We start from the raw sequence: 22,944 nt of genomic DNA on the forward strand, positions 1-22,944 counted from the left end.
GCTTTCCTAGTTTTAATACATTTCCTAGAATACTTCGGAAAAAGTTAAATTGCAGAACAGGAGAAATGCATGTCAGGAATGTAACAGCACACAAAAATGAATCTGTGACAAGCCTGGGGTTTATGAGATTGTAACTACATTAATATTCAAGACATTTAGATTTTCCTTAACCTTATTTGAGTTACCCATTATTTAACATTCCTCATTTTCCATCCACTAAAATTTCACTTATGAATACTTCTAATAACTCTCAGCACACTCAGCTTACTTGAAAGTCTATTCTTAAAAGCTCATATGAAAGACAACAATAAAGACAGATACTGTAAATTTACCTCAGAGAACAGAAAGTTTCTGGAAAAAGTCAAGGTATGAGATTCAAAGCAGATAGAATAAAGCCTTTTATTATTTATTAACCAGAAAATCTTCTAAGTAGCCTAACTTAATAGTGTGCAAGTACCATTTATCCTTCAATGTTACCCTCTATTTCACACACAATTTTTGTCTCCAATCTTTTCATATACTTGCCAATACTCACTTTTAACGGGAATTTTGTTAGAAGACCCATCAGAGTAAGGACGATGAACGTTCTGGCAAAACATCATACACAAGGAGAACTCGCTGGAGGTGAGGGTCATGGCATACCAAAAATGTCGTTCCAAATTCAGGACCCCAGCTACAAGCAAGATGTGAGGCTCTCAAAGTGCCAGCTTGAACTTCAAGTTAAACAGGAGCACGTCTATTTTAGGGGAGCAGTGGGCACATCCATAGCTGCAGAATTAATAGGAAAAAAATGCCATACACCATCCTACTCCTTTACACCATTACATTTCCTGTGTCTTTCATCCCATGTGTAGTTTCAGCCAGCGCTGTTCTGACTTACTGATACTTTTTCTGTCCTTGCTGGAGTCTCAGCTCCCTTGTCCTGAAGTGCTACTCCATGCTGGCCCCTGAGGTCCAGCCCTCCCCAACACAAACCACTGTTTACACATTCCTGCATTTCTTCTGCGTGGCTGGTGAACACAGGACCTCCACCACTTCTTCAGCTGATTACAACTCAGATAACTGAATGGAACTTATGAGGCACACATAATGAGAGTTAATTATGTTCACATGATGCAACTGAATTTATGGTCACACAAAACCTCAGCTACTCTGACAATTACACAGACCTAGCAAATCCTCATGCTCAAGGCAACAAGTACACCACACTGACTTAAGACAGGACAAACATGCCCAGGTGTACTAACCCAAACCACAGCAGGATGGTTTGCCTAAATCTTCCACACAAAATTAAATGCATGTATATCTGCCAAGTTTTAGGCTAGCATTTAACCATGTAAGAAACACATATGGTTATTAGATTGTTCAGAAATAAATAGCAACAACTATTTTCTTACTTTGGATAGTTTAGCTAGATAAATTAACTCTTTTAACGTATTAACAGAAAACCAGTTCTAGAGTAAGATTCAAAACTGTGAACACATAATCTATCACCTAATTTCATCATGAGGCTTAAAAGACCTCAACAAAATGCCTCAAAATTGATGACGTTTAAACACTAACTGCTGAAGAAATTTCATTTTCTGAAAAGGCAATCTTCAAGGTCACCAGCTGACTCATCACCAAATAACCTTTGCATTCATTAACCAAGTCAGACGTCATCTGTTACATTTCAAGATTTCCCCCTCATAAAAACCATGAGTGAGACAGTGGATATAACCAGCACAGAGACAGAACAGACACCTGATTTCACACCAATTACAAGTGATGCAGAGATGAAGTAGAAAGCAACCAAATACATGTGCTGAGTAATAGGAAAAACAACTGCTATTTGTTTTAATAACTTCATTATTCTCTTATTTATTAACCAATTGTAGGAGAGACTTTATAAACAAGCAAAGCTTTGATATGTGTGGTGCTATTGTTCTGGTTTTGTTCAAGTACTTCATGCACAGAAATTGCAAACCATTCATATATTTAAGGGATACATGTAAAGATAGTCAGTTCCAATCAAACAGATATTCTCTCCAGCTTAACTAAAAGCGTTTCCCCCTTTTTGTTGTCCTTTCAAATTCCTGGACTGTCACACACAGAGGATTTTACGAAAGTATGACACCCATGTTGAGATACTGTACTCTCTACACCAAACAATTTTGTCTGCAATAGAATGGCAGCACGTGACATACTGAAAAGCCCTGTAAGTACGCACATGTGCATCCTGGCCAAATTAACATTCCCAGGATTTGGCCCTGGCTTTAAACCACTAAGCAGACATGCTCTAGTTATATCCCGTAATGATATGCTGTACGTTTTGATAGCTACTGTATTTTTTCCAGGCCAAGTAATTCAGCAATCACAGAAGTAAAGAACTTCATGTTTCCTCATTTACTGACCAGTATACAACTGAGTAATTGCCTAACCATCCTTGGAAAAGCTCATGTCCAAAGAGTATATACATATATATATACACACCTGCTCACATTCTGTACACATCCCCCCATTCACTCTTTCCCTCTCCTGTTATGAAATGCAAAAAGCAAAAATTTTCTGGGCAGCACATAAACACGACCTTCACTGTTCTAATGGTTCAAAAACAAACAAAGCATTTATGGTTTAAAATATTTCAAACAAGTATTTTTTATTCTAGCATATAAATAGAAAACTATTAAGAAAAATATCCAGCCTACTCAATAACCAATCATCTTAAGTGAAGATACTATTATCCAAAACCATTCTGAAGGCACCAGAAGCCATAAACAAGTTGAAAACTTACATTTACATCACATGTATAAAACTGAAGCAATTGTGTCTGAATAAGGCTGACTACAAATACTTTACACTACAACAGGCCCTTTATTGTAGAATCCAAGAAATTTAACAATTTAAAGTAACAATGACATTTTACTGGAACTTGCCTGGAATCTATCTACTCCTTGATTTGCTGGATACCTCTCCATTAGAATATTTACTATATTAGCAGCATCTCTGTAAAATCTTCCCATCCAAAGCATGCCCTCTGACAAGCCATGTAATGCTTATTTTCCAAAAATCCAGTACGATTTTCACCTCACTTGTGCATGAACACAAGTTCTGAGGTTCTGTGCTGATGCAAATATTAAGTCCTGTCATTTCCATATGTGCATGTGTGGGAAGAGGGAGGGTATGTTTGTTTTTAAATACAGCTAGCATAACTTGTCATACTTCCCAGACTCTAGATGATAAGAAAAAGGTTTTTGAAAGGTGTTTTATTGGCAGTATGTATGGGTTTCAAGTCAGGTATGTATCTGCAGGCAAGCACATTTGTTACACAGGGGTCTACCTTTGGACTTCTACCAGTTTCCCCTGCAGTTCAACACCAATTTATAGGGGAAAACAACAAGGATTCCATGAGTAATCCATGCCAAGCCCCAATTAAGACTTTCAAAACAGTAATTACTTGGTGTCAATTATGCCAGCACTTCTTATATGAGCACGCTTTAAGAATCCAAGCAGGGCTAGCCAAAGACTGCAAACACTTTATTAGCCTTTATTCATTCAACGGAATCTCTCTAAAAGCATCTATAAACCCAAATCTCCAGCAGCTGTCTACATTTTTTATTGTAACCCTCAGCACTGTGAAAAGAATAGGCCTTCAGTTTGGAACTAGTTATTTTTGCATTTCTATACAGAAACACACTAAAAAGACTTAAAAAGAGACATATGTTAAAGGTTTTTAATTGACATCTCAGTCTTAATAAATTCTGTAATGACTGAAACACTGTTTCTTACAAGTAATAAATTGGAGTTACCAACACATGCACCTTCTCATTGCAAAAATACTGAAATTCTGTAACAGCCTCAAAATGAAGTTGTTAGAAGACACAGGAGCACTACAAAACCCAGCTGGTTGGGGTTTTTCAAATGCAATATCAAGGTTATCCTTTCTGTCAGCACACATTTCATTTGCCACCTCCTCCTTCAAAGCACATGCATTACAAGAAGATTTTCACAAACTTCTTTTTTAAAGCCAATGAAGTAGATTTTCTTTTAAAGAAGAAAAAAAAACCCAAAACAAATAAAACTAAACCAAGTAATGGAGTAATCCAGTTATTAGCAAGCAAGCTGTAAAAACAGGCACATCATATACAAAAGTACATAAATTTCAGGAAAAATATACAGCACAGTTTTAAAAAATTCCCCACAGAAAACTACATCAGCAGAATAATTCCTGGTTTTCATAATTCACCATGCCAAATAGAAGTGGATAGCATTATTACAAGTAAGTTATTTAACTGATGTTTAGAAATTACTGGTACCAACATACCCTTCCACATGAAGTACTCAGAAAGCTTCAGACATCCTCTAAATAATCATGCAGAGATGCTGCAGAACCAAATGACAAAAGCACAGCTGTCTGTTTTCCTGAGGCAGAGCACACCACTTGCAAACTTTTAAAGGCATAATTTCAGTACAAATTTGATTTATGAACTGGAGATAAAAATACCAAGTGACTGAAGTAAATAAAGCTAATGGTCTTCCCCTGACTTCAGCTTTTATGAACAGAGATCAGATATTATCTTTAAATTTAATAATGCACAGGTTGGTTATTAAAAAAATAAGGTGTTTTTCTATTCTAAATGTGAATTTGGTGGAGCGAAAGAAATCACATTAAAACTATCCAGCCAATTTTTGCTGCACACAGAAGTTTTGTGTCAACTTTCCAAGCCCTCGGTGCTGTTATTCTAGTATTTGCCAATGTCTCCATCCCAAGTTTGGCCCACCAACCCGAGAGCATGAGCGATGGTTTGCAAAGCTTAAATCCCCACATTTTAAAAAACAAACAAACAAAATCCTACCACAATCACGTTTTGTGTTCAGTGAGATCAGAAAGCCCCTGAAGATTAGTTGAGCTGGCAGAACATCCCAAACCTGCCAGAACAATTCCACCTGGCTTAGATGCTCTTCCTTGCAGCCATATTTCCTGAGGAATGCTCAAAAGCAGATGTGTTTCAACCTGGATAAACTCTCCTGGCACGCTGCTCCTTGCAGCTCCCCTGTAGAGCCCCCTTGTACAGGAGAGGTTTGGGAGTGGGGATGAAGGAGGGAAGGCAGCCTCTCACCTTGAGAACACCGCTCCAGGACGTCTCTGTGCCGTTCGGAGGATGCAGGCTCCCAGGGAACCAGCACGTCCCAGACACAACATGGAGCAATCCCATGCAGACACCCCTGTGCACACAAGGCAGCAACAGCCCCAGCTCTTCCAGGGCTTACTGAAAAAAGCAGTGGTTCATCCCACTGCTAAGGCTCGGCAGCTCCAAATTAAATGGCAAGTGGAAGCTTTTTTCTGCCGTCTACAGTAGTGCTGATCTTTGGTGATTAAATGCAAACTCTCTAAAATGTTTGCATAATGATATCTTGCAATATTTAAAGTACTGTATGTTGCTGTGTTTATAGTACACTGCCTCTGTTTTTACTGGCCTCATGTTCCATATAAACAGAAGGATACACTGTTCTTATTATCACAATCTCCCAAACCGAACCACATTATTTTAAGTTATGGTACTAAAAGAAAAAACAGTTTGAGCATCGTTATTTCCTTCAATGTCCAACTGAATTCCTTGTAATCAATACTAGGCAAATTATTTAAATAAACTTCACCAGACACAAAACTCAAAACGTACCACTGAATTCTCGGGCTTTATGTAATTGCAGAAATCATTCAAAAATCCCACATTATCTAGGAAAACAAAGCTCTAAACCTGTTCTTAGTTATGAAACTAAGGAGCTTAGAGAAAAGATGCATCATTTCAACTGTTTTTTAAGACTAACTAATCCAAAGTGAGACATTTAAAAAGTAGATTTACTCCTTAACAGTCGCAAAGTTGGCACAAAAAATGCCCTCTTGTGGCAGCCTGCCCTCAGGTCCTCCAACAGCTTTTAGGACAAGAATGGCTTGTTTTGAAACTGAGATAAGGAAATCAGGAAATAAAGTAAACTAAAATGCAGGTATCATTCAGAGTTTGAAAGAATGTTTGAACTCAGTTTCCCTATGTGGCTCTTTCTAGGCACATATCTAAGTAATGAGTACATCTGGTCCTCCTATGAATCTCATCATAATCCAGTTCCTGGGGAAAGCTGCTCTCTGCTTGGAACAGAGCACTGTCACTTTAGCAGATTCCTGAAAGGGGAGTTTTCATGATGCTTGAAAATCTTTATTAAGGAATATGTGTAAAAACAATTTCAATGTCTTCAACAATAGGCAACAATTTCCAAGACTGCCCCACTTACCCCCACCTTAGACCATTAATTCTCAGATGTGACACTGATTGTGAGGGGAAAGAACAACTGATAGACAACTACAACCAACAGATTTTTCTCTCATGGAGCAAAGCTAGCACAGTACACATTTTTTTGTTAATAGAAACACAGCTGTGACAGCTTTGATTCCCTTATTTGGAAGCAATATCTTTCACACAGGTATTATTTTTGCTGCTTTTCTAGCTCTCAGCCTACCAAACTGATCTTAAAAGTAGAGGCTCATCTGCAAGCAAACAAGAAAAAAAAAAAAAAAGCCATTAAGAAACCCTTTAAACTGAAGTCAGCCCTCCACAAGCACTAAAATCCTGATGCCCGGCAATGCAGAGGGGCCTCTCCCATCCCAAACCTACAGTATAGCAAAGAGCACATTCTTTAACACATCACTCTCTTGGCTGCATACGCTCAACCAATGGCAGTTTTGGCAGCTTCACAAATTATTCCTTTTACTCCTGAGGACAGTCCCCAACAGCTTGGGTCCCTCATCCTGCTCTTCTCTGAAGAGTCTGTGGCAAGAGGTGCTGCTGCTCTGTTTTTCCCAAAACCCAGCTCAAATAGGAAGCAGTTGTTTGGAGGCACAGGAATACCTTATTTCAGCTGCCAGCCCACCTGCAGCAGCCCACAGCAAGGTCATACTCACTAAGGTGAGCTCATTCCAAGTGCTCGGATGGAGCTGGCAGCAGCACCAACAGCACTGCGCAGCAAGAGAGAACAGGTAGGTTTGGAAGTGTTATGTCTGAGACCAAAAAAAGGCATCTTGGTGTTTTGCCTCAGAGCAATAACTAAAAAAACAACAAAAAAAACCACCACAAAGCAATTTTGTAATCTATTACAAACCCTCAATCAAGCGCAAAATTTTAGTTAAAATATTAAGACAACTTTAGAGCACAAGACATTTTAATTCTTTGAGTATCTGATACTTTTCAGACACAAGCCATTCGTGTTTGGTTTTTACAAAGGCATTTTCAAAGTTTTTAGTTGAAGTTCCAAGAACTTTTTTTAAATACTTGTTATAAAAGTAAAGCATTTTAAAATGAAGTTACTGTTTAATACTCAGGGAAATCTCTAGGTCATTTCACGTGTAAGAGCACAGACGTAAACTCAAAAGAGTTAACTCTTTTTTGAGTCAGTGTGCTTTTTCTCAAAACTTGGTTTGTATGTAGCTGAGCTGGAAGTTGCCCCACAAAGAGTAGGATGCACACACTGTATTTGGAGTGGTCTGGGCCCCCCGGATGGCACAGCACCTACGAAATGGTCATGGAAACACACACACGGCTGGCAGTGAACACCAGAGCAGATTCCTCTGGACAAAGCCCTGCCAGCCAGGCTGCAAAGTTACTCAGGCAGTTCAGAAACCTCACAGGATGATGATGACGGAGTTTAGCAACCAACATGACAAGGGAAACCAGTAGGATTGAGCTATTTCTCAACATTTTGCTCACCCAGCACTTGCAGTAAAGACTGTCAAATCAAAAGTCATTAGGCTGCATTCTTCCAGGTTGAAGAGTTCAACAGCCCTTTTCTTCTTAAATACAACTGAGCTTTTCATCCCTTTTGAAACCAATAAATCAATATTTCCTTCCAGAGTTATCCTCATTTGTGTCTATTTTCTACATCCCGGTCCTGCTAAACAGACAAGTTTACTATCAGTCACTGAGTAAAGCCAAGCCATAGGAAGACCTACAAACTACTTATCTGGTCAAGATCCCAACCTATTGCCATTCTTCAGACAGCTGTATGTAGTTCTCCTCCAGTGCTTACAGATAAGTAATAGATGTATGTGTGTACAGACCCACACAAAATGAGTGAGGTAGGTTGGGGAAAGAGAGAAAAAGAAATCACAAGTGTCCTTATTACCCTCAGAATGTTTGTTAAACCACACCTAAGATTGAAAAAGATTAAGTCTCCAATCAGTAGAAGGCTTCCTCCTCAACAAGCCTTCCTCAGGCATGTCATAACAAAAAAATTCCTCCATAATTTATCCCAGATCACTAACCTGAGAGTTGTCCCAGGATGTCTGCAGCTTAGTCCCTCTGTCTTCTAATCCTGGAAGGAAATTCTCTATCTCTGTACCCACCCATCTTGACTCAGCAAGTCTCCTCTCCAGAGCACCAGCCTACCCATTTAGGCAGAGTACAGTTTCCCAATCCCTACAGGAAATAACTCCTCATAATCCTTGAGCAGCTGAAGCTAGGAAAGTCTGCCATTTACATCACTTAGTGTATGCATGTTTCAACAAATGGTATCGATTGCACAGGTCACAAGTATTTCACCTTTCTTGAAACAAGGAGCACTTCCCCATCTGCTACAAGGCAAGAATTCACGTAACAATTGTAGGTCCCTCAGCTGTTTGCTCGTTAAGGTAACAAATTATACAGGATAACCTTATATCAGGCAACTTTTAAAAAGCAGCTGTGACAGTTAAGATAAGTTTCTTTAGCAGGCAATCTAAGAAGCCCATACAAAAAAACCCACATTATTATTAAGAATATACTAAGCAGCAGCCCATTTGAGTGGGCTGGTGTGCCTTTCTTCTAAGCATTCAAATAATTGCTTTTCAAAATTCAAAATCTCAAAAACCTGTTATTCTTTTAGTGTTTTTAAAGTTTATTTGCAGAGAAACATTACATAAATAAAAATTTGCTTTTCATACCCTGCAGAAACTGTTTTCAACACTGATGGGGGAGGGGGTTATCAACCTAAGGGCTAAAAAGCTTTGAAGGGCATTCCTTTCCTGCTGCATTTCAGATTAAGTACAAACTCCTTCCTCTACTTGACAGACCTGTTGACAAGCAAGTAGTTCTCCTCATGATTAACCACTTTTAAAAATAGTAACAAAAAAACATTAAAAACTTTATAGTTAGAGTTACCACCACCCACTTGAAAATTGAGTTAGTGAAAGGGGTCTTTATCCCAAACAATGGTAAAGATCCACACATTCAAAATCAAGGAAAATTAACATAAAAACATCTATAAACTGAAAGTTTACTGAAAATGTCTGACTGACCCAACTGAAACAGCATGAGCTCCAGGAAAGACTTAGGACAGAACAGCTCCTACTATTTTACAAAGCTTTTGAAAGAGATATAACTCTTTTTCCCTAGCATAAAAAAACCAAAACACCCAATACAGAAATATTTTCTCAAAGCACCTTATGTCAGTAAGTATAGTATTTATCATGTCTTTATGAAGATGGCAAGTGTTTACCTCTCAGAAGATTTATTTATCCAGCATCAGATAGCCAAAAAACTTCCACTAGAGCCTTTGACCTGCTTGAGCTTCAGGAATACTCTTTGCAGGGGGAGGGGAGAAGCTGCTAGCTATGTAATTATAAATGTATTTTAACAATGTGTTTTGACACAAACTGATTAGGAAGAGGGAATACTTTACTGTCAAAAATCTTCCAAGATTAGAGCTCTGCGACCTTCTTAAAGCCACTAAAAAGCAATTGGTACTTTAGATGGAATTACACACAGAAAAAAATTCCCTTTTTTTTTTTCATACAGTATTGAAAAATCCAGAGGGGTTTCTTTGGTTTTTCCTAGCAGATGAAGTGTAAAGGTTTTTTTTAAAGACCTTGATGCCAAATCATCTCAGAAGCTTTTCAAAATGCATGCATACATAATTATTTCAACACAATACCACAAAAGCCTTTCCCATCATATTTTTGGAAACTCTGTACTTTAACATCATCCTTGTTAATCTAATTTAATTTCCCCATAATATAAGGTGATAAAGTAATTAATGTACTCCTTAACTACTTTCAAAATTTTGTTAAAATGCTTTAGCTTCTGGGCAGGTACAGAGAAAATATTTCCTTCTCTCATTCAGCAAATTCAGTTAACAAGTATGTCAGAAGTGAAGAAAAACTACCAGGAACACCCTTAAACCACTTTCTTTTTGCAATCTATGACCCACTAGGAATGAGAAATTTATATGGCTTTAGATTAAAACCAGCTTGAAAAATAGAAAAGGAAATCACAACTTGCTATTCAAAATTATGTGAAGCACTCAAGAAAAAAGTACTGTAAGATTTAAAAAATGCATTTGTATCACAGACTATTAAGACATTTTATTTTAGCTCGCTTCAGAAGTGAAATTCCAGTGGGACCCGTGTTTTAACTGTCACAATTTAAGTTGTTTTGTACTTCTGCTCCAGTACCAAACATTCACTTCTGGAAACACATGGTGCAGCATGGAACACCCACTGAAAGATTTAATATATCAAATTCAGAACAGTCCAAAACATTAGCAAAAAAACCCCTACAAGCAAGCTAAAGTATTTAAATGGTTAAGCACGGTACACTTCATAACGAGTAATTTTTGTTCATGAAGACAGCAGTTCAACTACTGACAACTTCTGACACACTACTTCCCCACAGAAAGTAATTTCTCTGATTGTTACGGAGAAATTGTTTTGTCTACCTCACAGTCAAAAGCTTCCAGAAGGTTGGGTTTTCTTAAAATCATCCATTCCTAAATGGCAGGTTCAGATGCACCCTAAACTTCTTAACTAAAGCTCAGCCTAAAGAAAGCCACAGTCAGCTGAGATAGAACTACCCTCCCTTAAAACCAGCAGAACACTGGGGCTTTCCTATCACTGCTCCTCCACTCTAATTCCTCATATGGGCAATCCTCCCAAACCATAACACTCTCTATTCACACCTTCTCCATATTTCTACTCGCCTGCCTGGCAAGGAGTTCTTACACTGCAATTTAACATTTTCACTGCAAACATGAGTAGCCAAAATTAATGGAATGTAAAGGCAATTGGCATGGAAGAGCTGCTGAGCCAAATTAAACACAAAAGTGAATAATGCACTAGAATTTTTTAATACATTTGCAGAGGTCAACAATCTCTCAGTCTCTATATTACTGAAGAACCAAGAAACCCTGTGATGGAATGCTTAAGAACTCTGTTCAATCAATCAAACATATAATCATGCTTAATTTGTATTTTCACCTACATCATTTACAGACACCAAAATTCACCAAGAACAGCACCTCCAGTACATTTCTCTCACTCAGCTTCACCCAAAACTAGTATGCAGACCCACGAACACATAAAAAACCCTATGTTCATTATCATTCATGGAATTCCTGAAAAATGAGACAAAAGGAACAAAAAGTCAATATATCATTAACAATCTGGGAAAAACAGAATTGTTGATGGTGGATGCTACTTTTAAATCAAGTCCATTTGCATTAGTTCATTTAGAATTATCACAGTTTATCCAGTGCATTCATAGAGTTTCTTATTCTGATACTAATCACAGAAGTCTTAAAAATCCATGAGAAATACCAATTTGGAATTTTCTTTCTAAAGGAAATAGATAATTTTCTACCTAAAGAAAATAGATAATTTTCTTTCTAAGGAAAATAGATATATTATTTATTCACTAGCAGCCCACTATATATAAAAATGAAGGCTTTTTTTAATACTCCCCCTGCCCACAAAGAAAAAGCAACTGGCTTGTTTACAATGTACCTGATCCTAAGTGATAGAAACTACTCAGGAAACAGCTGTGTAACAGTCTAAACATAAATTTACAAGTGTTTTCATTTCCATACTCAAACAAGGCTCTTCTGCTCATCAGTAATTCAAATACTACTCACATTGCTTAAAAACACAATTCACAACTACTTCCTTTTAAGATTTCAGGAATCTGATTTCCACAAACCAGTTTCCTTGAGCACCTGCTGTCTGCCCATCACAGTGACACAGGAACAGCACGCTGGCAATCAGATCATTCCCCAAATTGCTAATTGTAATTCCTCTGCTGCACCTATTGAGGAAGATGAGCTGGATAAAAACTGGACTCCTGTAGCTCCCCTCTCTCTGACTGCTACTTTTCTAGTGAGGGAAAAGTCACATCATCCATACACAGGAACTTCAACTTTCCTCCTTGATTTCTGTCTTTAGCCTGTGTTATTTATCAATACCATTTAACAGTTTATCTGCTGACTGCTGCATCTGATCAATGGGAAAACTAAAACCCTGGGACCGTCCTTGTGGGCAATGCTGATGCTGCAAATGTTGCAGAAAAGAGACTGGGGGGGCAAAAACTGCATTTAAAACTATTCAAGTTATCCAATATTGCTCACTGTGCAAAATGCTTAATATCTTTTCTGATTTCTGAACATACAACACATCCAGAGTCCACAGTGAAAGGCTTTCAGTTCACTACTTACCTACATTTCAATAAGTATTTCACATCCTTCCTGCTCTTTTGCTAACTTTGGTTCTCTCCTTTATGCAAACTCAGTTTAAACAGTGTTTTCACAAACTTCCAATATTTGGGGCATTTAACTACTATCATTATTATTACTGAACCATCAGTTTAGGCACTGCCACTGAGATTGCTCAGCTGCAATCTGACTTTGCAGCCATCCTAAGGGAAAGTCACAGCTGAGATCCCACCTTCCCCACTCAAAGAATATATGCAGCACAGCTGGTGGAGGGTCTGAAGCACAAGTCTTGTGAGGAACAGCTGAGGGAGGTGGGGGCATTTAACCTGGAGAAAAGAAGGCTCAGGGAGACCTTACTGCTCTCTACAACTGCCTGAAAGGAGGCTGTAGCCAGGTGAGGGTCAGCCTCTTCTCCCAGAAAAAGGCAACAGGACAAGAGGAAATGGCCTCAAGCTGCACCAGGAGAGATTTAGACTGGATATTAGAAAAAAACTACTTCACCAAAAGGGTTGTCCAGCATTGGAACAGGCTGCCCAGGGAAGTAGCTGAGTCACCATTCCTGGGTATATTTAAATTCATTGGCACTTGGGGCATGGAGTAAGGATGGACTTGTCTGCGTCAGGTAAATCGTTGGACTTTATCTCCTTGAGTTTCATTTCCAATCTAAGTGATTCCTTACTGTAGTCACAAAAAGGAGCAAATGTTTCCTTGTAGTGCAGAAATCCACCCAGCACAAGGGTTATTTAAAATTTAAACCTCATGTAAAATGTGAAGACATGTCTCCTGAAATTCTCTGGATCACGTGGCAAAGCCAGCAATATTGTTACAACACTTGAAATTGCTCAGTGAGAGAGAAACCACCAGACTTTAAAAGCCCATATTATTTGTAAATCTCTCAGCAAAGACTGCTCTGCATCAGTACAGCAGCTCCTGCTCAGCAAATACTGGGTATTATGTTCAAATGCCTCAATCAGGTATTTTAATAACTTGTGTTTAACCTTGACACCAGATGCTCCAGGTTAGTAATGTTAACTGTGACTTCTGCTTCTACATGAAATGGTTCTTAATCCTTCAAGGAGAATGCCGAAGCAAAACCTGAATTTCATGCCCAACAATCACACTAAGGAAACATACCTAAAGTCATAAAAATGAATGCTTTTTTACTTCTTTCCCAGAGGAGACTGTCATAGACAGACCTCAGTAATGTCAATTTCCCTCCCACCATTCTGGTGTTTCAATATTTCCTTAGACAACTCAATATTCTCCTGAGGCAGGGAAATGCAACTCTCAAGAAAGGCTCTTGGTCCAGAGATTAGCTATTCACCTTCCTAGGCAAGTTACCAATAAGGGGAGAAAAAACAGACAGTGACACTGGAAAACAGCTGTTAACACTGATACACTCCATTGAAGTCAAGATTTATCATTCCACATTTCAACTGAAAGGACTAAATACCCTGTGAAATGAGTATATCAAAGCCCAACTCGATACCTGTAATCTCTTCATTTGAAGAATTTCATGTAATGATTTCACATGAGAAATAAGTCATTGACTTGTATTTTTTTTTAATGCGTTCAAACTGCACCTCACTACAAAGCCAACTGGAAGAGCAAAGGGAAAGTGATTAGGCTGTTTAAAATTGAATGCTGGGAATAATAAAATGTTCAGTGTTGAAGGAATAAATCTCATCACTAAGTGAAATAGTTTTAGGCAGTCAAGCATTTCTGTGCTAAAAAAGTAAAGCACAAAAGCAGCATTTAAAGAATGGCATTAATTTCTGATTTCCAAGAAAGGAAATAAAAACATCTGCTTAAAAGCCACTTGACAGAATAATTTTCTTAATTGGAAAGCAAGCAAAGACTTTACATTTTAAAAACTGCACGTTCACAAATTCCACTGTTTAAGCAAAAGAATTTAAAAATAGGGCTGATATTCTGAGATGGTAACAATAAATATCAAGTGTTTGATAACTCATCTAAGAAAAATGGATCTCATCATCTTGCAGCTAACTTTTATTAATTTAATCTAAATTTTGTCCAGGAGATTCACATGGTCTTGAATCGCCATGTCCTTTGTGGAACAATGGTCAACATCTAGATTTTGTCAGTGTTATCTCACCATGCAAACAGATAATGTTCTAACTCCTGATCTTTAACCAAAAGTACAGAAAATATGATTGCTTTACCAGCCAGTTAAAATTACATAAAATTAATCACACCCATTGCACAGTTCTTTCTCCAGATGTGTTTTAAAGATTTTGCTGAAAAAGATCTAACAGATCTATTATTCCAGGTATTACGATAAGGCCCAGTTATTTTCTTTGATTCAAAGTAGGCATTGAGCTCAAGCACTTAGAGGCAAACATGCAGAGCACACATTTAAAAGGTCTAAAAATTGGCTTTAAAAGATACACATTTCAAAAAAATAATTACTTTAGCTTTTGGCCTCTGATTTATGCTACTTGATAGATAAACACTACCTTTATCTTTTCATTGCTCTCCTTAATGTTGGTATAAATTTCATAAGTTAAGCAAAGCAAATCTTCCCTCTCCTTAGAAAAAGAACAAAAAAGCAACAGCAAAAAGTAAAGAATAAACATGAAAGTTAAGTGAAAGTTGCTGGTTCAAGCATTTTGCTACTTTAAAGATGAATGTGAAACTACGACATTTTGAAATAAATATGTGGCTTGCAAAATGCAATAACTACATTTTTTCAGACTGAATAAAACAGCAAATTAACAGCAGCTTTCCTGCTTACTTATATTTTACAGAGTCTATACAGAGCTCCTCAAAAAATCACCTGCATGTTGCAGAATTAATGTGTATTTTCAAATGCTTCAGTCAGCTCTTAGTTCAGGATATTTATCTCTGGTAAGTACATAAAAATATAATAAAGTCCTCACTTGACAAAGAACTGTAAATAAAATCCAGTATTACTCAAATGCTTTATTTCAGCAGTGCATTCCAATTTCATTTTAAAAGTTCTGGTGGTTTAGGTTGTACTTTTTATTAAACTAAAAGATAAAACTTTTAAAGATACAGATAAGCAATAAGGAAAGCAAGGGTTTAAACACAAAACTTCAGGCAGAAAATGACATACCTACTATGTATTGGTAACAAGATTTTGTACCTGTCTAGACAAGTCAGTGACATTCTTGCCAACTACTCCATGGCAGACAATCAAAAAGAGAAGGGTTGGGCGCTTAACCAGATTCTTCTTGGATTTAAACATCTTTTATTACAAATCTGCTTCTAAATTAAAAGTTCTGCTTCTAAGGACACAGAGCAGACCTTGTAAAACAGTCTAATAATGCTGTAGGAAAAGACAATTAAGCTATAAATAAAACACCCCATTTTTTACTGTTATCCAAACCGAGGCCATTAAAAAAAAAAGTTTAAAAAGGACATCTAGGATGCAAAAACAAAACAAATTAGATTTAGCAGCAAATTAGAGTCTACAGTCATACTGCCTAGAATTGGATGTGATATTAAATAAATGTGACACCACATTTATTCAAGTTGCTCTTTGCAGAGATCCAGCACTACCATACCGAAGCAGTACACTTCATCTGTACCAAAGAAATGTAAATATTTGAGATGATAGGATCAGTAGTGAGGTTAAAACTCATTTTAGCATAATCCATCTGCAGCCAGTGGAATGATGGGAAAATGCAGGGCATAGAACACATGTATTTCACAGCACACACTTCTCTTTTCTCTGAAGCACTTGGTAAGATTGTTCAGGATTGCCAGACTTGCCTGGAAAAAGGTACCTTTTTGTTTATTCCATTTATAAAATACAACATCATCTTGCGTTATTTGCCTATAGATAGGTAATCCTTTTCACTAGGTCCAATTGCTAGAGTTAACTACTGATTGAAGAAGCAACCTTTTTCAACAAAATACATAGCAGAATCTTAATATTAATGCTATCTCAAATATTTGAGATTCTCTCTTTTCTGGCAGATAATGAGTAATTAATAAAATATAATTAAAAGTGTTGAATAAATTATCTATTTCCTCATCTGACGTGACAGGCATATTGCAGAGCTGTAAAAACAGTCTGAAATGTAACTCAAGGTTATGAAAACTACTTTCAGGACTACAGCAATACCTGCCCAGTACAGCTGTATGACTGTATTTATTCTTAATCTTTAGACAGACTTCCAGAAATATTGAAACCCTCAGTAACATATATACCTTCTTTAAAAAGGCACATACATTCACCTGCACAGATCCATGGAATGCAGAAGTGGACACTGCTTTTTTTAATTAAGGCTGAATGAATGAAGTTTTTCTTACACATTAATGTCAAAAAGCTGGAATGTGTAGTAAACAAAATGTGGCTGGCAGCTTTGTTCATACCTTTGTTTCTGAGCTACAACACAAGGAAGCCACATAACACCAACCAGAACAAAAGAATGTTGCTCTGTTTCTGAGAAAACTTTGATTTCCAGAAGCAGTCAACATCTAAAGAAGCATCTCACTCTAAGTGTGTGTAATCCTTGCTGGCCTCTTCAGGTAGTCAAAATTCAGTTTTCCAACATGTGTGTATCTTGGAAAAAAGGCAAACACAGATTAATGAACCAAGCTAAATACACTGTGGTGCAGCCTTGCTTTAAAAACAAACTTCAGCACCTTCCCTTATGCACTCCTCCCTCACCCTAAGGGATGTACACAACATCCCTCTTCATTCACACACCTTGCTGAACCAAACCACATGTGGCATTTGCCTTATGCACAGTTCCAAGCCTGCTCTTCCAGAGGGCACTCTGAAATCCAGGTACCATGAACAACCCTTTTCCCACTTTCTGGGAGCTGAACTACAAAGCACTTCCTTTGCTCTCTGCAATTGTCAGCCATCCCTGCCCGAGCACAAATCCATCATAATTTACTGCACTCATTAATGAGTGATCTCCCATTTTAACTCTCATCAAAAAGGCCACTTAATTGTTTCCCCAGCTGGAATGAAACACAGCTGCTGTATCCAACCAGCAGATCCAATATTCCCAGCTCAATTCTGCTCACGATCCAGGACAATAAAATGTATTAAACAGGCTGTCTGACCAAACCCAAAGTGGGATAACGAAGGACAAGAAAGAGACATGCACAGAAACTCCTACAAGCAGTGAGATTTACTTCTACTGTATATAGCTCTGCTTTCCATGGCTAAAATGGAATCGTTTCTTCCAAGGAAATTTAAAATGAGAAGAGGAAGAACCAAGAGGGTTTCACCCAGCCTGGCAGCTTTCCTCCTGCTGCCAAGAGCCAGCAGAGGCCGCTCAAGACCATGGATCGCTTCTGCAGAACTGCGGGATGGGACAGCAGCTTCCCGAAACGAGCCTCTCAACACAACTGCCACTTCTGGCATTTTCCTTCCACTTCTTAATTCCACACCCACTTTTCCACCCGTACAAATTACCTCAGCAAAGTCTAGGCTCCCTCAAGGGCAACTCCTGACTGTAGGTTATCACTGGTGGCCAGAATCCACACTGCTGCAGAATCCACATATCCAAACTGGGTCTTCCATCCCTTGTTGGGATTCTGTTCCCCTTGCTGAAGAACTCCAGGTTCCTTTCCCTGAAAGTTACCCCATGACACTCTATAGCACACAAAACCCATTCATTTCACCAGAGACTATCCTCACATTTTCTAGAGATGGTGTGAACATACCACTTTTGGTGAAGTTCTCATGTGGCTCCAGCTAAGAAATTTTTATTCCCCTCCAGGAACTCCCCCCATCTCAAACTGGCCATGCAGAGCAGCAGTGCAGTGAAGTGGATCATGGGCCAGCTCCTCACGGTGGGTTTCATGTCAGTTCATACACTTACTTATACATTACCTTTTATTTAAGCACAGGGTCAAGAACCACAAAGGACATCATCTACACAGAAGACCTCATTATGAGGGTCATCACCATTCCTTACAGTAGCTAAGTGTTCCAGTACCTCTTACTTCAGCAATAGTATCTTTACAGCAATATCCATCATGGAGAAAAGAGCAAGAAATTCTAATTTGTTTACAGCAGATCAACAAACACATACAGTAAATAGTGTTTTAGCCCATCTAAACAGCCACCAAAAAAAAAGTACAGTTTTCAACATCCTACTAGGAGTGAGGAAGACATGAATTTCTGCAGGGCAGAAGAAACCTGTTGATTAAATTTATTAATGAGATTATAAAACAATCTTCCCAGATAATCAAAAGGACTGGACTCAATAACCCAGATGGTCTCCTCCCCTTTGGGCATCTGTGATTAAATAATCATTAAGTGGGTATCACCTGTAGCCCACTGTGGGTGAATCTGAGCTCCTGTATGGTTTTCAGTGTGTACCTGAATGTACACACTTGGCACAGCGAATCAAAGTTAAAAAGGCAGACTTCTGTTTAGCATACTTTGCTCTTTTGCTATTTCCAAACACTTGAAACACATACCATGCATATTTCCTACACACAGTACAGGCTAAATACAAGAATTAAAGAATAACAGTTGCAAACAGTTACTGACTAATTCTATGCCAATTTCATGGGTTTGTTTCTTGCACATCCACTTTGTTACCCAAAGAAAAAGCCAAGTTGAACTAGAAACTGAATTCAGAAACAAATAAAAGGTTAACTTCAGATATTTAAGTGTTAATTTCTACTTTTTTGTTCCTAATTCTAGGCTATAATTTGAATGCATGATTACCTTTCAGATGCGCAATACCATTGCAGCTTTCAAAAAGAACCTCTGTAGCAGCAGTATACCTTTTTTAAGGTATTTAAATACAAGCCAGTTAGGCATCTAACACTGCAAGAACAGATCCTTCCACACCAACAGCCACCTCAATATTTGAAAGCTGTAAGAATGTAATAAAAAAGCATTCCACACTTTCCAAACTTTTCAACTTCCCCAAGTCTTTTGGACAATCAAAAAAAAGAAAGCAAATGGAAAGAAAAACCTGCAGTACAATGCATACATGCACTGCTTTACTATCATCACAACCTTCCCTGCATGTGCTATCTCCTTCCCCGCAAAGACTTTGCCAACCACAATTAACATTTCACAGCAGCAACCCAACCACCAGAAACAAACCAAAGCCAGTGCTGTCCAGTCTTCATTCAGTTCCACATATGCTTAGCAACAACCTTTCTGCAGTGACTCTCCCATAAAGCACTTGCCCCACAAACACAAGGTATTTGAAAATCACCAGTAAACAAATAAAATAAGAGATGGAAAAGAGTGTTGCAAGCTGTATTCAGCACTCAAAAACTGTGACAACAATGATACTTCCAAGACTACTACATGGAGATCCAGAAGAATCAGTTTATATATCATTTATTTAATGTTTTATTTAGTGATTTTAGGATAAGAGGCAGCACTGCCCTAACAGGGTTTGCACCATCAAGAAAACCAGAGGAATATTTGGAACAGAGAAAATAATTCGCAAAAAGACGTGGGTGTGCTAATCGGAAGCTAAGGGAATGTAGCTTCCTAATATAAATAACAGTTCTTAAAATTTAAAGCAGTAAAGAAAGACTTGCATGTTATCTGTCAATTGGCAGCACTCACATGTGCTGTCAATGTGGGCATATTCCCTAAACAGGCAAACAACCTAAAATGCAGAAAACTGAGAAATTTCTAGAGCCAAGAAAGCACTTTTGTTGTTTGAGAGCCTCACAAAAGCTCACTCCAGCAGAGGATTCTGTTCACTCACATGCAACAAAGATGACTTCATATTGCAAGAGGTGCAGAAAAGAACTACAGGATAATCAAACAGATGGAGAGCCCTTTTTAAAGGGCTGCACAAAGAACTCAGCTTGCTTAGTTGAGCAAAACAAGGCTAAGAGGGAATGTCATTTCAGACAAGCATCTCAAGTAAATAACCAAGGGGAAAACAGTACCCCTTCAACTACAACAGCTGCCCAACTACAGAACAGCAAAAAGCATTCTAAACCACAGCATATTAATTTGGAAAGCTTCTACCCAAGAGAAGTGGAGTTGTGGAAATTTTCAAACTGCTGTTAGGTGGAAAAGGGAGAAAAACTTACCTGGTTTTGATATGAAGCTTGACCAGGTTATAAAACTTTGTATCGCTTTATGATGTTTCAAACCCTTGTTTTACTACATGATGTTTCAAGCTTGTCCACAGTATTGAAAGAAGCAATAAAGACATGGAAGTAAATGGACATAAGATTAGTTTAGTTTTTTTTTTTTTTATAAAAGACAGCTCACATCCAACCTTTTATCTAACATCTTCATTATCTTTGTACCAGAAATCAGGTAAGTGGAGTTAGCCTGTAAATATTTAAATAAAATGTTTGATTGAAGTTATTTGAAACAGCAGTTATACTTAGTAATACTTTTAATTTCATTAGAGGAATAATAAGACTTACAAGATCCATTAAGTTTCCAATGTGGTAAAACTACAACAGGCTGTATTAATTGGGGAAATTATCACAGGGTGGACGGGTTATTTGGAATGTTCCTCCTGACACCTTCCAATAAATTAGTAGCCAAGAAGTAACAATGTGCTTGTGAAATTTTTGTAGACAACACCAGACTGGAACTGTCACCAATACAAAGAGGACTGGGTAGTTATCCAGGAGCGCTTACAGGTTTTGAGAGCTGGAATGTCAGAAAATGGAATTTAATAGTACAACATGTGAAATCATGCGTTTAGGGACCAGTAACCTTTTCTGTAAGCTGAGAACTCATCACGTGGAAACACCACAGGAAGAATGAACAGAGCAGTGAGGTATGGAAATCATCATTTAAGGACAGTAATGTTTACATGAGCACAACAACAGCTCAGTATGCCCATGGAAGAAAAAATGAGAAATTCCACTCAGCTCAGGAAGCCTTTGCGCTGAAATTAGAGAGGTCAGAGCAGTGCTGGGGGAAGTATCACTGCTAAAGAGTTAAATATTGTACCCCGTATCAGGAGGATCTTTGGTCTGAAGCAGATCAACAGAAGAGACTTATGTTAAAACATTGCTTTGTCTCCTCACAAAACTTTGCTTGGCTAAAGATGATTGAGTTTATTAAATTGCTCAGTAAAATACGTACTCCATTCCTTATTTCATTTTCTGTAGCAGTTCCAGCCCAAGGTAAAGAACACTATTAGCACAAGTTAAGCAAATGCACTGCACACAACTCTAATTCAATGGATCAGAAATTAAAAGTTTTGTAACTGCCTGACAAACAAGACAAGAGACGGTGTTCCAAACAGAGCAGTTGGGAAGAGGAATTTGAGCTGTTCTAAAATCGAAGTAGTAAGTTTCTGGAAAGGACAAAAAAACAAGTAGATGTATTCCTACACCTAGAAGTTTATTTACCCATGTAAAGGATCTCTTTACAGTACATTTACAGACTGGACATTTTAGAGTTCCATCTCTGGCCTGTGCAACCAGCAGAACTTCTATTCCTTCCTTTCAACGCACTGGCCACAGATAAAGGGTGGCAGCTTGAAGTGTTATTGAGCTGTGCTACAAGGCTTTGCTACTACCTTCTGTTCAAGAGTCAAGGGCTAAACTAACTGCCCAGCCTAGCACTGTAAGGAATTCTCTGGCTCAGTCAAATGAAGATTGAAGGCCTTTTTTCTCCTCTGCAGGTGAAAAAAGGACATTTTAGGATCATCTAGAATTTTATTTAACAAACATCCTCTAAAACATGAGGCATTTGTTATACCTTCAGTCAACTGCTCCTTGACTCAGTCCAATATGGTCTGGAACTTTGATATTTTCTAAAGCCTTTTTTTTAAGCTACTCAAAGATTTTGGGGTATGATCTGGAGGCATTTCAATACTGGACAATTGTGACACAGCTGTCAGCAGTTACTGGGAGTGTACTTAACAACCTGGGTTAGCCATCCCAGTCCTGCATTGAAGCAATGGCATATTATGAGAATTTTCCAGTCTTTTTCTGTTGGTTCCATTAAATTTGTCAGACAATCAGATTTCCAAAGCAAAACGCAAAGACATCACACGTGACACGTAACTCTATATCCAAGATGTACCAAGCTTATTTGATTAAATCTCTACTTTTACATCGGTGTTTGTCTTTGTAAAAGCCTTGCATCTGCAATGTTTGAAAGAAGTTGTCTTAGTTATCCGACTTTACCGCTAGACACTTGCATCTCATAGAGCCAAAGCACCTCAGTAAGCAGCACATCCCTGCTTGTAACTGCTCTCTGAAAAAGAAACGCACTGAAAGATCCCGATAGCCACCACCAGCCCCTGGCAAGGCAACTTCATCCGTTCAGCCCCGTCTCTGGGAAGAGACTCTGGAAGCCTTTCACTTGCAAAACTTCCCGGGGCTGCGTCCAGAGCCACGAGCCATTTAAAATAAAACCACCACCTCGGCCGGCGCTCAGCAAGGCAACGCTCCACCTGCCGCAAACCTCACTGTAAATAGCGGGGAGGAGGGGAGCAGCCAGCTCACAAACAAACACACGTCAAAAAAAACCCAAACAAACAGGGAAAA

The 22,944-nt window shown here is 38.3% G+C and overlaps 1 protein-coding gene across 5 annotated transcripts in view; it reads right to left on the reverse strand.

The window, feature by feature from the left end:
• Positions 1–22,944, reverse strand: part of PLEKHA7 (pleckstrin homology domain containing A7) — a 145,604-nt gene that overhangs the window by 121,940 nt on the left and 720 nt on the right. The gene's annotated exons all lie outside the window — the stretch shown is intronic.

The sequence above is a fragment of the Parus major genome, chromosome 5 (genome assembly GCF_001522545.3).
Source record: "Parus major isolate Abel chromosome 5, Parus_major1.1, whole genome shotgun sequence".
NCBI classification, from domain to species: domain Eukaryota; kingdom Metazoa; phylum Chordata; class Aves; order Passeriformes; family Paridae; genus Parus; species Parus major.